This window comes from Ranitomeya variabilis, chromosome 3, assembly GCF_051348905.1.
Source record: "Ranitomeya variabilis isolate aRanVar5 chromosome 3, aRanVar5.hap1, whole genome shotgun sequence".
NCBI classification, from domain to species: Eukaryota; Metazoa; Chordata; class Amphibia; order Anura; family Dendrobatidae; genus Ranitomeya; species Ranitomeya variabilis.
In genome coordinates, this window is record NC_135234.1 from 175,586,625 (window position 1) to 175,602,093 (window position 15,469).

General features: G+C 42.0%; 1 protein-coding gene across 2 annotated transcripts in view; it reads right to left on the reverse strand.

Annotated features, from left to right (window-relative positions):
- The window catches only part of KCND3 (potassium voltage-gated channel subfamily D member 3), a 702,096-nt gene that overhangs the window by 347,498 nt on the left and 339,129 nt on the right, over positions 1 to 15,469 (reverse strand). The window lies entirely within an intron of this gene.

Here is a 15,469-nt window from a genome sequence, read left to right on the forward strand (position 1 = left end):
ATTTCTGCAGTGCCCAAGGATCCTAACAGCACAGTGGCCTCCATAATCCTTAAATGAAAGAAGTTTAGGACCACCGGAAGTCTTCCTAGACCTGGCCGTCCAGCCAAACTGAGCAATTGTGGGAGAAGAGCCTTGGTGAGAGAGGTAAAGAAGAGCCCTAAGATCACTATGGCTGAGCTCCAGAGATGCAGTAGGGAGAAAGGAGAAAATTCCACAAAATCAACTATCATCACTGCAGCCCTCCACCAGTCGGGCCTTTATGGCAGAATGGACCAACGGAAGCCTGTCCTCAGTGCAAGACATATGAAAGCCCGCATTGCATTTGCTAAAAGAACACATGAAGGACTCCCAGACTATGAGAAATAAGATTCTCTGGTCTGATGAGATGAAGATATACCTTTTTGGTGATAATTCTACGCGGTATGAGTGGAGAAAATCAGGAACTGCTCATCACCTGCCCAATAATATCCCAATAGTGAAACATGGTGGTGGCAGCATCATTCTATTGGGGTGTTTTTCAGCTGCATGGACAGGATGACTGGTTGCCATTGAAGGAAACATGAATGCGGCCAAGTACAGAGATATCCTGGATGAAAACCTCTTCCAGAGTGCTCTGGACCTCAGACTTGGCCGAAGGTTCACCTTCCAACAAGACAGTGACCCTAAACACACAGCTAAAATAACAAAAATAACAAAGGAGTGGCTTCAGAAGAACTCTGTGACCATTCTTGACTGGCCCAGCCAGAGCCCTGACCTTAACCCAATTGAGCATCTCTGGAGAGACTTGAAAATGGCTGTCCACCAACATTCACCATCCAACCTGATGGAACTGGAGAGGATCTGCAAGGAAGAATGGCAGAGGATCTCCAAATCCAGGTGTGTCATTCCCAAGAAGACTCATGGCTGTACTAGCTCAAAAGGGTGCTTCTACTCAATACTGAGCAAAGGGTCTGAATTCTTATGACCATGTGATATTTTGGTTCTTCTTTTTTAATAAATTTGAAAAAAATTCTACATTTCTGTTTTTTTTCAGTCAAGATGGGGTGCAGAGTGTACATTAATGAGAAAAAAAATAACTTATTTGAATTTACCAAATGGCTGCAATGAAACAAATAGTGAAAAATTTAAAGGGGTATGAATACTTTCCATACCCACTGTAAGTGGTTAAGTACCAATAATAGATGGTTGCAAATATATGCACAAATAAATCCACATTGATTGATAAAACACAACCAAATATCGTCTGTTAAATTTAAAAAAAACACAAAAAACATTAAATGACAATACTATGATATCTCTGCATATATCTGTTTCACCTATTTGACAGCAGGAATCGTGTGTAACAATATCCAATTGTCTTTATATAGTCATTAATGGTAAAGTCCAAGATATGTAGTTGGGTCTGCATGGACCAGTCCTTAAGTTGACACTTATCCATATGGCCAAGATGTTAGTATAATAAATAAATACTAATCTAGGAGCTAGCCGCAGCGAACCTAATTTCAGGGAGTCCCGGACGGCGACTCACCCAATATAGTGTAAGCCACGTGTGAGAGCTGTCGGCGTATGACATCACTGTGTTGCTCGTGTACGGGGTCCTGGAAGGGTCGTACTATACCTTACGCGTTTCGCAGATGCAGCTATCTCCTTCATCAGAAGGTGTAACAGTGGCCATATTGATAAGTGGCAACTTACGGACTGGCCCACGCAGACCCAACTACGTATCTTGGACTTCACCACTAATGACTATATAAAGACAATTGGATATTGTTACACATGATTCCTACTGCCAAATAGGCTAAACAGATATATGAAGGAAAGGAGTTTAAGCCAGCTCACTGGTAACCACTGCAGGTGCTCGGAACTCTGTGCAGGTAAACATGGAGGCCATAAAGAGGATATAACGTTCCAGCTCCTTAAAAAACAATCTTCTGTATTGAATCATATTAAAAGTACATGTGGTATCATGCTCTCCCTAAATAAATGCCATAACATGGACTGCGGCCTCCTTTCTAAGGAGCTGGAACGTTATATCCTCTTTTTGAAACAGATATATACAGAGATATCATAGTATTGTCTTTAATATATATATATATATATATATATATATATATTAATCTAACAGACAACATTTGGCTGTGTTTTATCAATCATTATGTGCATATATTTGCAGCCATCTATTATTGGTACTTAACCACTTAGTACTGGGATGTACACTGGTGACAGGTAATAATCCTTAGTGCACAATGTACCTTTTTATTTTTATGTACAACAGCTGGTACCAACTGCCTTGATTATTAAATGTACCCGTGTCACAGTGTGAACGGTCACCAATACCATTAATATGCACAATATGTATTACGCTATGTACCTTTAAGTTCACACTAACAGCTAATAGCAATTGCTTGAATGATTTGTGCTGAGCTTGCGTTATAGTGTGAACTGGTAGTGATTAGGGTTGAGCGAAACGGATCGGACATTTTCAAAAGTCGCCGACTTTCAGCAAAGTTGGGTTTCATGAAACCCTACCCGATCCCACTGTGGGATCAGCTATGCGGTCGGCGATCTTCGCGCCAAAGTCGCGTTTCATATGACGCTTTCCCCGCCATTTTTTCAGCCAATGAAGGAGTGTGGGCAGCGTGATGACATAGGTTCCGGCTTGCTTTGTGCGGCGTCACAGGGGGTAAAACCGCCATCTTAACGTTTGGGATATAGCGATTTGCACAGTGAAACACAAACTTGAGAGAGAGAGAGAGAGAGAGAAAAAAAAAAAAAAAAATCCCCATTGACCTGGATTGGGTTTCGTGTTTCGGTTGGCCCCCGACTTTTCAAAATAATCGGCCGATTTCACACGGTCCGACTTTCGAGACAGTCGGATTTCACGAGACCCGACTCGATCCTAAAAAAGCAAAAGTCGCTCAACCCTAGTAGTGATATTTTTTGTAGGTTTTTTCATTATATTTATCGTTCCACATTTTCGGCATGCATTGCCACCAATAGTGTTACGGTAATTGGTATACACATATTATATAGCACAGAGACATATCTTTAATTAAAGGGAACCTGTCACCTGAATTTGGCGGGACCAGTTTTGGGTCATATGGGCGGGGTTTTCGGGTGTTTGATTCACCCTTTCCTTACCCGCTGGCTGCATGCTGGCCACAATATTGGATTGAAGTTCATTCTCTGTCCTCCGGAGTACACGCCTGCACAAGGCAATATTGATAATGAACTTCAATCCAATATTGCAGCCAGCATGCAGCCAGCGGGTAAGGAAAGGGTGAATCAAACACCCGAAAACCCCGCCCATATGACCCAAAACTGGTCCCGCCAAATTCAGGTGACAGGTTCCCTTTAAATCGCATTCTGTGTGAAATTATCACTCCACCAGGGGTGTTTTTTGTCTGTTGCAGCTTTCCTATATATGTTTTTCCTTATATTACCTTGGAAGTGGGAATAGCGCGAATATTCACATTTATTTTTAATACAAGATCATATTCTGTAAAGTATACTCAGCATAAACATAGGACACGTTCTCACTTTCACACCTTTTCTCTAGGGATAGCGGGAAGTCTTTCTTTAAGAAAAGGATGTAACATTTCTTTTAATACTGTTGATTTAAGGTGACAGCATGACTGTATGTCATCTTTCTAGTTGTCTATAAGGGATACAAAAAGGAGGGTAAAACAATTCCAAGAAACCAAGGGAGAATAATGAATGAATTTATCATTGTTCGAATTCTGCACCTTAAGGGCAGTCTGGCACCAAAATAGCATTCATGAGCTAAATGGAACGCAGGAGCAAAAATAGCTTTCTAATCTTATAAACACTCAGTGGGTATAGATCTCAGCCTGATAATTTGATTAATGTTTCACACACTGCAGCTTTTTGTAAGGAGGCCATACAGATCTAGGCAAGGCAAAGTGTGATTCAAGGTGACATCACCGAGTATTTAATATAGTGATTTTTTTACGGTATGAAGTCTCGTGTAATGAGCCAGCAAGTAGCAGATTTGTCAGATTACAATACAGTGGAGCTTAGTCACTTACACTTACACTTTTACCTACTGCCTATTCTGGATGACATTGACTTTAGGCAACTCAATGGAGGTCAAAGTTCATTAACGGTCATCATGATCATTTTCCCCTTTACCTCCATTTATATTTCCTCTTTTGCACTTATAGAACTTACTGACTTTCAGCCATGTTTCTTTGTGATTGCTAGGTGGGTTAAAATTGCCCTAATCTGTCTAGATCATGTTGTCGCAATTTATATTGTATCAAAACATGAATTAACAGTGTTATTCTGCTTTCAATATAAGGCTCTGTTCACACATACTGTACATTAAGGCTTTCATTCATAACAGAGGCCATAAAACAGCCATTAGAGCGAACATTACAGCAGAGGTGACTATCAGGCTTACTCTTCACCGTAAGGATTGCCTGAAAAGAAGAGTGCTGAAGTCTAAGTGTGAAGAGAAGTACGACATTAGCAAGAGCATACCTCCCAACTTTAGGGGAAGGGAAAGAGGGACAAAGTCAGCGGCGCGCGTAGCGCGCAGCGGCAAATTTTAGGCCACACCCATTTCACAACTAGCCACGCCCCAACCACACCCATTTAGCACTTCTGATCACAATGTTTCGTTAACAATAATTATGAACAAAAAAATATGGCCACACACGACGCTCCATACTGTACAATGCAGCACAGCCCCATAGAATATAATGCAGCACAGCCCCATAGAATATAATGCAGCACAGCCCCATAGAATATAATGCCGCACAGCCCCATAGAATATAATGCCGCACAGCCCCATAGAATATAATGCAGCACAGCCCCATAGAATATAATGCAGCACAGCCCCATAGAATATAATGCAGCACAGCCCCATAGAATATAATGCAGCACAGCCCCATAGAATATAATGCAGTACAGCCCCATAGAATATAATGCAGCACAGCCCCATAGAAAATCTCGCAGTACGGATGCCATACGGATTACATACGGAGGATGCCATGCGCAAAATACGCTGACACACCCTGACTACGGATCAATATTTTGGGGACATTTCTCCGTATTACGCCCGTAGTACGGCTATATAATACGTGGCGTATTGTCTTACGCCGAGTGTGACGCCGGCCTTAGGCTGGTATAATTATTATAGGGGCCAAGTCCCTTTTGTATATATATGCAGCACTCATGTTACTTCGACAGCGCTGCAGCCAATCAGCGACTCATGCCGTCAACTCTGGGTGAGAAACTGAGTTAAGTGATTGGCTGCAGACAATAACAGACACTAGGAGCAGCGGTGGCAACTCAGAGGTGGACCTGGGGAGAGGGAGTAACACACACAGTGAGGCCGGGGGACGGGCGAGGGCCCCTTTTATCATAGTGGAGCGACAGCTCGTACACGGTCGGCTGCAGGTCTTTTCTACCGTCCAGACCTCCACTTGCTGTCAGTGAAGACTGATTTCCCTTTTAATCATCCAGAAGCTGAAAACAGCAGCGGTTCCGTTACAACTGCATCCAGTGCGATCATTTCCCCTGCACTGACACATTGTAGCAAACAGTCAGCCTGCTACAGCTGGAGGAGATTCAGGTCTCCAGTCACTGACAGCAAGCAGAGTGGTGAACAACACGTGCAGACATGATGCGGCAGCATCCCAGATCTCCGGGCCTGCTGGCACTTGTAGTCCCACCAGAGCCACGCATGCCCAGCCCTGAGCCTCACCTCCCGGCCGTTCTCCTGCCCCACCAGCCCGGCCGCCGCCTGCTTGGCCATCCCGCTCTCATCCAGGCCGAGGCCCTTGACATGGCTGTGGGTGGCGATGCGCTGAGTCTTCGTGGTGCTCTTCACCTCCTCGATCTTCATGGTGCCGGGAGCGGACGGCGGAGCTGGGGTCAGTGCGTGCGGCTCCTCACAGCGTGCGCGGGAATGTGCGCCCGTACAGCGGGTTACCATGATGCGGTTACCAAGGCCGCAGCAAGAAACGCCCACCGAACCGACATGCTGCGTCCTGATTGGTTGCTATGGCTTGGATTCCGCACACTGAGATTGGACAATTAAAATGCCAATCTGTAATTTCAGTCAGCAACTTCCGCTTCCCGAGTGGGCGGGGCTGCTTCACCGGCGGCCGCAAATTCGGGATTTTAAATGCCCGAAGCGGGACAGCGGGACCCCGGTGCCAAAGCGGGACTGTCCCGCTGAAATCGGGACGGTTGGGAGGTATGGCAAGAGACAAATGGCCATTTGTGAGGACACATGCCAAAAGAAACGGAGTACATGAATGCAATTTGCTGGATAAGAGCTAATGTAGGGTACAAGAGGTAACAATGAGAAGGAGTCGTAACCAGCTATGAAATTGTGTTTGTGAGAAGTAAGTGCTGCTGATCTATTTGCAAGCAGATCTGAGCAAAGTGTTGCCAGCGTTAGCTCATTGTAACATCTGTCTACCTGTGACAATTCTTAAAGAGAACCTATATCCTTCAAGCTTGTTGCTTCCCAATGAGTAAAATCTACTAGAACTGTTGCTGTTGACCATTTGCATTACTTTCGCGATCCTTAAATGGAGAAACCACTCTTTCCAGTGAGGGCCAGTGGATTCATACTGTTTAAAGGGGCAGACCTCTTCATTTGATGCACCATTTGAAAGACTTACTACACTTATGACAGGCAAAATTGAAGAGCTACATGCATTTCTAACTATTAAAGCTGCAGGCACAGCAAAAACAATTATTGATGGAATGAGCCAACCAGAATATTTTAGTAATCAGCACATGAACATATCACATTGCTTTTCTGTGCTTAAGGTTAAACAGGAACAATTTAACTGTTTGTTGCCAGATGTTCTTTAGGAATTTCAAGCTTCAGGTTTTCTCAGCAGGCGGCTATGTGTATTTGTTGTCTTGTAGAGAAAGCTTATTGGAAACCACAGATGCAGCTATTTAGCAGTGAATTGCTCCAGCCTCTAGGTAGCATTTGGACTGATCACATCCCAGCATGTTTCCCCCATAAACAGCAGGAACGCATCCCATGACGCTGAGGGAATGAAGACAGAAGATCCTATTACAGCCAAGGCACACCTGTTTCAGTGCACAGCATGCCGTTATACAGGCTGCTCCAGAATCCCTCTGTATTGCAGCTGAAGGTTTATACATTTTTCATTTCCATAGCTTGGCTACGGCTAAATGAGTACGTGATAAGAGATCATTCTTGTCACTGGGATAAAATGATGTTAATTACTGGTCACCAGGTTGATTATGGCAGTACACACTCAGAAGCAGTTTGTGTATATCATTTCACCCAGCCAAGTGCAAAGAATTTCCAAAGGTAGGACTAGTTTTTTTTTAAAAAATTACAGAATTAAAAGCAATTTACAGAATAGATTTCAAAATAATTTCACGCACAATGGTAAAGGTGATCTTCATAAGTAGTACCATGTTCCCATACCGAAAACTGCCGTATATGTTCAGAGATGCAATCCCATCAGTTTGGCCCTAACAATGCCAACAATTTTGAAATACATCCAGCATGATGCAGACCGTCGTTACAGAAGATATGGCTTGCTTTACAATTTAATGCTTGACACAAATAATATTGGCGCAAAGTTTTTGATTTCTAGGAAACATTGATCTTTGATGAAACCTTCCATTACGAGATGTTCTAGCCAAAAAGCCACTCACGTAAAGACTGAAAAAAGATGAGGTTCATTGGATTATTTAGGACGAGGGGGATTAATGGAAAGATCAGGTTATTATAATGTTCTGACCATCAGGGAATTTGTCTTTTCTCCTATTTTGGGCCAGTAACCGAGGATCCTACAGGAAAGTCAGAATCAGAATGATCCTCTCTTGCTCCTGATAAAACTATGATTTTAAGGCAACTACACCAAGCATCCCAGTAAGTGACACGTTGCTGGAATCAGGGTCTCTGACTCTATATTATACTGCTCTCAGAATAATTAGTGAAAACCTGGTGACAGATTCCCCTTAAACATTTGTGTTCATTCATTCATCATTGCCTTATGAATTGCCATTACTCTATGCTCCATATTCCCACAATGAACTTCTGTCTGAAGAATTGGAAGTATTCTCTTTTCCGTTAGGTCTGTGACATCTCATGATTAAAAACTGACTAGCTGAATCCTTCTAAGCTCTATGTGAAAACAGGAAGTCTCTTTTCCCTGCATGAATAATCATTAGAACTACAATTTTACTCTCTGCAAAGAGAAGGGGGAGAAATGGAGCAGCTGGGTCAGAAGTTTAAGAGAGGGTGGAGCTGGGCTGCCAAGGACTTTACAGGGATGTAAAATTGTATTTCTAATGATGACTGATGCAGGGAAAAGATACTTCCTGGTTCTACATAGAGCTTAGAATGATTCAGATAGTCTGTTTTTAATCACGTGATGTCATAGATAGTGTTGAGCATTCCGATACCGCAAGTATCGGCCGATACTTGCGGTATCGGAATTCCGATACCGAGTTCCGATACTTTTGTGGTATCGGGAATCGGTATCGGAACCATATTCATGTGTAAAATAAAGAATTAAAATAAAAAATATGGATATACTCACCTCTCCGGTGGCCCCTGGATCTTACCGCTGTTACCGAGAGCCTTTGTTCCTAAAAATGAGCGCGTGAAGGGCCTTCAATGACGTCGCGGCTTCTGATTGGTCGCGTGACCGCTCATGTGACCGCTCACGCGACCAATCAGAAGCCGCGACGTCAGCCATGACGTCATCGAAGGTCCTTCACGGGCTCATTCTTAGAAACGGAGGCTCCCGGTTACAGCGGTAAGGTCCAGGGGCCGCCGGAGAGGTGAGTATATGGATATATCACATGAGCGGTAACGTGACCAATCAGAAGCCGCGACATAATCGAAGGCCCTTCTCGCGCTCATTCTTAGGAACAAAGGCTCCCGGTTACAGTGGTAAGATCCAGGGGCCACCGGAGAGGTGAGTATATCCATATTTTTTATTTTAATTCTTTATTTTACACATGAATATGGATCCCAGGGCCTGAAGGAGAGTTTCCTCTCCTTCAGACCCTGGGAACCATTCCGATACTTTGCGTCCCATTGAAATGTATTGGTATCGGGTATCGGTATCAGCGATATCCGATATTTTTCGGGTATCGACCGATACTATCCGATACCGATACTTTCAAGTATCGGACGGTATCGCTCAACACTAGTCATAGACCAATTGAAAGAAGAAGAATTAACTGGGTAAAAGAGCAGAATGAGCAATTGTTAGTGCACAGTGTTATATAATATGATGATTGCAATATAGTAAAACAATAAAAACGTTGATGCCAGAATATTGGCATACAGCACACAAAAGTGAACATACACTAAAATTACAGCTTTAACATACTATAAACATATGCTTAGTTAGGAGACATCTCTTGAGACATGAAACATCCATATATATAATAATCATTTTTCAAATATTCACATATGTCATGCATTTATTAAAATGAACTAGTAAACATCACTTCTTGACTTTTGCATCAGAGGACTCATGTGCTTGATGCCTATGCTTATATGCATTGTTTTTGTCCCAGCGATGCTGTTGCTCTTCAAGAGTCTCATTTGCCCTTTGTTGTCTTCGACGTTGTGCCTTTGCTGCTTTCCTTTCATTGTCATTGGCGTACTTTTTATGAGGAGCCATGTTGGCATTGATATTTGCTTTTTAAAGGGGTTTTCCTATGAACAAAAGTTCATTTTAAAAATTGTCTGTGTCTGACTGTGTACCGAACATTGCACAGCTCCTGGGCAGGTGAGGAAGCAAAAGACAATACTGACATTACAGCAGGCGATCAAAGAGGATACATTTTGTGAGGTAAAATATTTTTTAAAAACAGTCAGTGAAATATTTTACCTCACAAAATGCATCCACTGTGATTTCCTGCTATATTGTCAGTATTATCATTTACTTCCTCCCCTTCCCAGGAGGTGTGGTATGCTCCATACATGGTCAGACACACTCACCCCTGTGTCTGACCATGTACAGAACATACCACAGCTCCTGGGCAGGGGAGGAAGCAAAAGACAATACTGACATTCCTGCAGGAGATCGAAGAGGATACATTTTTTGAGATAAAATATTTTTTAAAAACAGTCAGTGAAATATTTTACCTCACAAAATTAATCCACTATGATCCCCTGCTGTAATGTCAGTATTATCTTTTACTTCCTCCCCTGCCCAGGAGATGTGGTATGCTCCATACACTTTCAGACACAGTCGATTAATTTTTAAAATAAACGTTCGTTTGTAGGAAATCCACTTTAATGTGACCAGCTTCCTCTGCCTATAGACACCTTGTGCATCTGCCGCTGGGATAAGCCGAACGATTCACTGCACCTGAGCATAATTCACGCAGGTGCAGTAAATCAGACCGCCGCTATCTTTATGCAGGCAGATAGCGGTGGTCACATTAAAACTGTGCATGCACACCTCCTGTACAAAGATGGCGGCAGTCAGTGAAACATTTGGCTGATAACGGCGGTGGCATGTTCGCGATGGTGTTCCGCTGTTGGTACCGCACAAGAGGCTGTGTGAGAGTGTGAGTGCAAGTGCATGTGAGTGTGTGAGTGTGAGTATGTGAGTGTGAGTGAGTGTTTAAGTGTGAGTGTGTGAGTGTGAATGTGAGTGAGTGTGAGTGTGTGAGTGTATGTGTGAGTGTGAGAGTGTGTGAGAGTGTGTATGTGAGTGTGTGTGTGTGTGTGTGTGTGTTGCATACAGCATATAGTGTGTGTGTGGTGCGACGGTGTTCCGCTGGTGGTACAGCGCAATAGGTTGGTACCAGCAGCAGTTTCCATATTGAGACACCCATCATTTGTATGTCCCAATATGGCGGTCGGTGAACTTCCTCCGCTTGGAATTCTGGGATATGGTGACATCTGGACAGAACAGGAAATTAAAACATTACAAGGCAATTATATAAATAGATTTTATTGTATTATAATAGATTGCTTTATGTCTAGAGATAATTGTTTTTTCTATGTTGTTGATATTACTTGAGCATTGTATGGTGGTATTTACTGAGGCATTGTATGGTATTAGTTACTTGGGTCTGCTGGTTGACCTTGTTAGCTTGAATAAATGTCTATTTTTACTATATAATATGGAAGTCATTTTTCATTGACTCATTTTATTACTAATATATTCTTTGTAAGTACCAACATCCTTCATTCAAATGTCAAGTCTCATCTTCTCTACAGTATTGACATGGCAATGTGAACAAATCCTGTCTCATTTATGAACAGAAATTAAAATGACATACTAAGGTCTTGATTTATATTATTTGATTCCTATGGACAATCTCTCTTTGTCAATTTTCTTTTAACTCTTCCTTTCACAGACTCCATTTATGATTGACTTTGTAGGAGCCATTCCATCAAGTTACAAGTCAATCATAATTATTTTTTTTAGCGATCTCAGTCTTAAGACTAAAAAAAAATGTATTTCTTAGAAGGAAGTTAAAACTGTAAAAATCAAGATTTCAAGAACTACAGAAGGATACAGAAAAATGCTCTACAGAAACGTGTCACTGTCACACATAGGATCCTACATTTTTACTATTTTAAAAGTCTATTCATTGAGAGCCACAGACATGAAACGAATAAAACACTAAATTATTGAAATTACACAAAATCCCAGTTTATTCCTCATTAAAGGGTTTGTATTAGAAAATTATAATAGTGACAGCAGAAATGTTAGGTTATTGCTAGATCCCATTGTAAATGGTGTGATCTGTTGACAATACATAAGTGACATACAGGTGAGATGTACATGGACTACGTAACTGGCCATACACTTTAGTTGGATATTGGCTGAACGATTCTTCGGCAAATTGTTTGGCCAACAGCCATTTCAGGTGACTCTGCCATTTACAGAAGTGCTCATTCTTTATGAAAAAGCTGCTGGCTGACCTGTCGGCTCATGGCTAATCTTGGGAGAGCAATGTGATTGGCAGTCCGAAATTGTACATGCCCGATTGATACCTCCCCCAATAATCAGTCAGCCCTTGCCCCATGCACATTAGACTATTGCCCAGAAATATCGAGATTAGCTTGGTTAATATTGGTCTAATAATTATGGAAGCCTTAGAAACAGATGTTGTAGCTTACTAAGGCTACTTTCACACTTGCGTCGGTATGGGCCCGTCGCAATGCATCGGGCCGACGTACCGACGGAACCTGTGAAATTTACTGCAAGATGTGGGCAGCGGATGTAGTTTTACAACGCATCCACTGCCCATTCTGCAGTCCGGGGAGGAGGGGGCGGAGCTTCGGCCGCGCATGCGCAGTCGAAAATGGCGGACACGACGCACAAAAAAAGTTACATGGAACGTTTTTTGTGCCGACGGTCCGCCAAAACACGACGCATCCGTCGCACGACGGATGCGACGTGTGGCAATCCGTCGGAATGCGTCACTAATGCAAGTGTATGGAGAAAAAACGCATCCTGCGGGCAACTTTACAGGATGCGTTTTTTCTCCAAAACGACGCATTGCGACGTGCATCACACGACGCAAGTGTGAAAGTAGCCTTACCGTTATGAAATATTACAATGCCAGTGTGGTCATTTACCACTGCATGAAATCTTTGACTTCTGCTTAATTTGCCACCATGTCAGGTTACATCAACCATGATGTATCATGGTTTAGTGGGTCACTGAAGAGCTAGCCTCTGCCACAGTCTGCTAGTCCTGTAAGTTTCATATGGTTGTGCAGTGATGCATCCTTTCTTTAGAAGGGAGACACTATGTGCCTCCATGGGTCCTAGTGGCTGTTTTGCTACAGTTTTTCAAGAGCCTTGACGTCCAATGACTGTATTCATCTAGGAGTCTTTATACAACTTCCCAGACAGACGTCTTCTCCATCTGCTGACCGAAGCTCAGAAGTCTCTTATTCTTGCTCTCAGTTCATTTTGCATATGCTTTTACTAACCCATATTGTCAACTTTTGGAGGTTGGTACCTGAAGGAGGGGAGGAATTGAAACTTTTCACCACAATCTGACACCCTTTAAAGGAAATGGCTATCTATAACCATTCAGTGCCCTCTTTACACCCATTATCCACCACGCAATACCTTAGGTCTTGCTCTTTGAAACACTGAGCAAAAGAAACCTTCTGGTTTCGCTAATTTCTAGAAGGTTTTGTCTGGGCTTTGGAGATTTTGTAACTTTTGCTGGCATCTGAGAGTCTATTTCTAAGAGTCTCACAGAGTATACAGTACATACACATTATGACTTGAGAAACTTTTCTGACATCACAGTCTAAATCCATATGGACAAGGAGTTGTTTCCGCCCGCCATTGAGCTCCCTGTGCACAGTTTATGTGCCGATATTATGCCAGAGGAGGTTGGGAACTTTGCAGTTAGTGATTTGGTAGAGCATTGGTGACTTCAACACACTATGCATCTCAGCATTCGGCAACCCCACTTATGTAGCTTTAAATGATCTGACACTTCCACTTTTCAAAAATATGAGAAAAAATTGCTTGAATAAGCCATATGTCGCAATACCTTTGTCCATGCAGTGCGTGTCCCAACTCTTCCCTAAGCTGGAACCATAACACTGCGTCTGCATCAGAAGCAGGCCATGTCTTCGCAGAGGCGAATGGTGCACTTATATATTTCCAACTGGAAGCCACATGGCAATGAGGACCAATATAAATGCTCGTCAGTGGCCCCATGGGAGCCCAATGACCATGTATAATTAAAAGGAGAAATAAAATCCCAAGGGGGTAAATAAAATAACACATAACTAAAGTGTCAAAGGGTCTTTCCTCCCCACCTTACAATCATATAGAACACATACTATTTTTTTAAATGGGTTTTCTACTACATTTGCTTTGTTCTCTCAACTATATCCTCCACCTTAGCGTAGGAGCAGTGATCAATCATCAAAGAGTTGAGTCCAGATTTATTTTTTTACTTTACTCCTCTTGACCAAATCAGCTTTACTTAAAATGTAGTGGAAACCCCCTTTAAAGTCTTAGCGTGGTGATATAACTGATAATATATTGCCACCATGAAGACCCCCACTCATTTCACCATCATATAAAGGTCATATTATAATACTACCACTTTATGTTCATTGGCATCCGAATCTTTAACTAATTTGTGGCCTGGATTTATTATTCTGCATGATGGCAATATCTTAAACTATGCTTCTATATGAAGGAAATTACATCAATTTAAACCTTAATAGAATTTCTCTTTTGGGAAATAATTTACAAAACTTGCATTTAGTGATGAGATTTTTTTTCCAATCTTCTTTTACCATAGCGGAGCCTCTGCAACATTGTGGCTGAAATGCCCTAACAAAGCATGTCGTAAATTGATTTCTAAATTCTACATAATTTCATCTATCTGCCACTATCTGTGGATGATCTTCTACTTTAATTCCTATTTTAAACTCTCAGGGACTTGGAATCATCCTCTGTCCTTTGCTTTAAAAAAGGTGACGTTTATGTTAACTTATTAAACTACATTTACAAACCTTTAGATGGAAAATTCTCCCGCTGTAAAACATTAATGAAAGTGAGTGACAAACACTCCCAGGCCTTTCTTTTAATCCACAAAAAAATGTCAGGTTATCAAAGCCATCTTGTTTAGGATTTAAGTGTGTTAACAAGGAAAACCCAGAGGGCCTCTAATTTCTCCTTAAATGGAATCAAACCAGCATATCAAGCTAAACAGTTGTCTTCAGCCATCAGCTCTGGGATACATCTTCCAGTCTATTGATGTGTGTGTTATTAGGCTGTAAATCTATTGCTTAGTGAATACAAACCCATGTTAAGAAAAAAAACAAAACATTTCACTGAGATTTTCGAATACTTGCTAATTTTACTTTATCGTATTTTTATATTTTAAAACAAACCTAATTCTAAGCTTTGGTAAGAGTACGATTGGGGGCATTTTCTGTAAATATTCAGATGTTTATTGTGGGAAATGATCAGAAGAGGTATGTTTTAAGTCAGATTTGCTTGTACCTACATTGATACTTGCATCAAATCATTGCATGATGTTTGATAAATTTGGCACATCTTTGGATACAAGTAATGAGGAGCAAGTGTGCCCGCATAAGGTGTTATCCGAGCATGCCCGTGCACTGATAGAGTGTCTTTGGCGTGCTCAAATATTATGTTCGAGTTGCCATGGCTCCATGTCTCGTGGCTGTTTGACAGGCGCAACACATGCAGGGATTAACTGTTTGTTACAGACTCCCTTCATGTGTTGCAGCTGTTAAACAGACATGAGACATGCAGCCATGGCGACTCGAACATAGTTTTCGTGCACGCTGAAGATACTTTACTAGCAAATGAGCACGGTCAGATAACTCCTTATCCGAGCAAGCTCGCTCGTCACTAGATATAACATTTCTGTATATAGTGTTTATTTTTCACTTTTCACGTCATCCCCTTAAAGGTGATATAGAAGGGTTAATGTTATGCGTT